This window comes from Gavialis gangeticus, unplaced genomic scaffold (assembly GCF_001723915.1).
Source record: "Gavialis gangeticus isolate Ggan-Ray unplaced genomic scaffold, GavGan_comp1, whole genome shotgun sequence".
Classification (NCBI taxonomy): Eukaryota; Metazoa; Chordata; order Crocodylia; family Gavialidae; genus Gavialis; species Gavialis gangeticus.
In genome coordinates, this window is record NW_017728980.1 from 12,724,592 (window position 1) to 12,727,169 (window position 2,578).

Here is a 2,578-nt window from a genome sequence, read left to right on the forward strand (position 1 = left end):
TTTCCCCCCCCCCCCCCCCCAAGCTGGATGCTTGCTGAGAAGGGCATCCCTTCTCCCTGCTCCCAGCTGCTCTGCCAGTATCTGGGGCTGAGCCAACATCCATTGCAGGCAGTGAGAACGCCGGCTTTGGCTGTGCTGAGCCTGGCTGTGACCCCAGGTGCCCAGAGAAGGAGCAAACTCAGTTTCCTTCCAGTTGACTTGTTGCTCCCCATTCCCCGATGGCTGGGGTGGGGGGAGCTGGACTCCGAGCACCCCTGGGGTTTGCAAATCAGTGGGAAACACAAAGGAAGGAGCATGAAGGCATGGTGGTCTGGAATATGGCATGATTCAGCAGAAGGCTATGGAAGCAGACAGCAAAACCACAGGGAATAATGCTTACACAGAGGAAAGAAAGCCAAGGCCCATGCACAACACCTCCCCCCAAAGCCAGGGACCAGCCAGGCTTATAACCTTTCCTCCCAGCACCTGTGCAAAGAGGAGATGAGGTTAATCCTTTCCTCACCTGGTTCCTAACACCCAGCCACCATGAGCTTTGACATCTCTAGTTTTCCAAGCAATGCTCCAAGTCTCTCTTTGCTGGAGTCAGACCCTGGCAGATCCTGTGTGTCCCTTGCCCCAGGGACTAGCACTGATATGGAGATGGCAGGTGGATCTTGCCACTGAGAGCAAGGCTCCGTTGTGCTAGGAGCAGTACAAATACCCGATAATCGGCACCAAGAGGAAGGAACTTGCCCAAGATCACCCTGCAAGGTGACGGTCTCCTAGGTTCCAGCTCAGTGCACTGACCACTTCTCTATTCTTGAGACGTTTCAGAGGGGGAAACTTCACTTCCCCTCCCACAGCCTCACACCAGTTCTGTGGAAGCTGCAAATTCTTCTATCCCGGTGCAAAGCCCTCCAAACACCAGAGGACATGTCACTCCAGGCCTGCGCGTTTTGCAGCCTGGAAGCATCACCTGTCACCAGATCTCCACCAAACTCCCTCTGTGGAAAGCTCACCTCTGCTGGGAGGTTTTGATCATAGCTCCTTTGTGCTGGGGATCAAATTGCACATTAAAAAAAATAAATTGCTAATCAGAAGTGAATGTGGCATTTTTCCCCCTACCTGGAAGGAGATAGCTCATGAAGTCAGCCTGGCTCTGGGGCTCATCTGGAGCCCAGCATGGTCCAATCCCAGCAACTCAGAGACTCTCACGTTGCTATTTTCACAGTCTTCCTGTGAACTGGGGTAGTGCAGGGACCCTGGACTTACAGACTGGAAATTGAGGTGCAGAGAGTCTAAGTGATGTGCCCAAGGTTGCACAGGAAAACTGTGGCAGTGGCACATGCCTGCATTTCCCAGTGCTAGGTGAGCGCTTCTGTTCATGTTAGCTCTCTGACCTTGCCAGGGCCTGCAGGTCCCAGATCAGAGGATCCCACCATGGACAGGATGGGCCAGTGTCCTTTAGCATCGTGCACCTGTTTCTCCTCGTTCTCCTGCAAATTCCTCCTGCTCTATTGCAGAGCAGCTTGGCCCCTTGGAGAGCACATCCCTTGCACTGCGAATGGTGCAAGCAGGTCCGCAAGGGCAAAGGGTCTGTGGGACCACCCAGAGATGAGCCATCAAGAGCACAAGGGTGGGGGAGCAGCTCAGGGAGGCAGTGATGTCCCACTCCATCCACAGACTAGAAGGGAGCGTTGATCTGGGGGTACCACAGTTTTCAGCGAGGCCGGTGGGGTGAGATCCCTAGCTCAGGTGAACAAGACCCACGTGGAGGTGGAGGTGACATGGCATCTGCTAGCATTGAGAGGCTGAAGACCCTGGAGCATGAGGGATGCCGTGTCTCCTGTGGCCAGCACTTGCCAGTCACAGAGGGTTGGCTCCAGTGCTTGGCTGACATGGGTGGCTTCGGGTGACAAAAGGAAGGTAATGATCTGAAAGGAAAGGGAGGTGGAGGAGGGATGGAGGGGGAGGACGGCTGCAGGCACCTGGGAAATGAAGTGGCCTAGCTGGTTGACTCAAATGATTGCACGGACAGCAGAAGTGTCTCCCAGCCAGAGCGGCGGCATCTGTCCTGCGTAGAGGATTTGCATTGATCCCACTGGGCTGACATCACATCAGGACCAGCTCCTCCACTGGCCTCCAACCAGCCAGGGAGATGGGGTCACTGTTTCCCTGGCCGCCCCCTCCAGACCCCTTCCCCCAGGGGCCTGTCACTAGCTCCAGCTGCCCCCACACACGTCAGAGCCGCTCTCCTGACCGATGTGAGCTCAGGGTTCCTCTGCCTGGGCTCTGAGCTGGCTATTTCGGTCACCCTCCAAGTGCCCTCAGCTGCTTCCCCACATGGGTGAGCACATCCAAACCCCTTGCCCAGGCAGCTATTCTGGGCACTAGTCCTGGACTCAGTGTCCTGTCCTTACTGTCCTACAGGCTGTGCAAAGCCCTCTGGAAGGCAGAGAGTGTTACAGCGGCTTTTCAGTAATGGATGATAACTGCTAATGCAAACAGCACAGACCCCATGCTCTCTGGATGTGCATGGATGAGTGCAGGTGTGCACGAGAGCATGGGGACCCAGTGGCGTAAGAGAGCGATGCAGCCT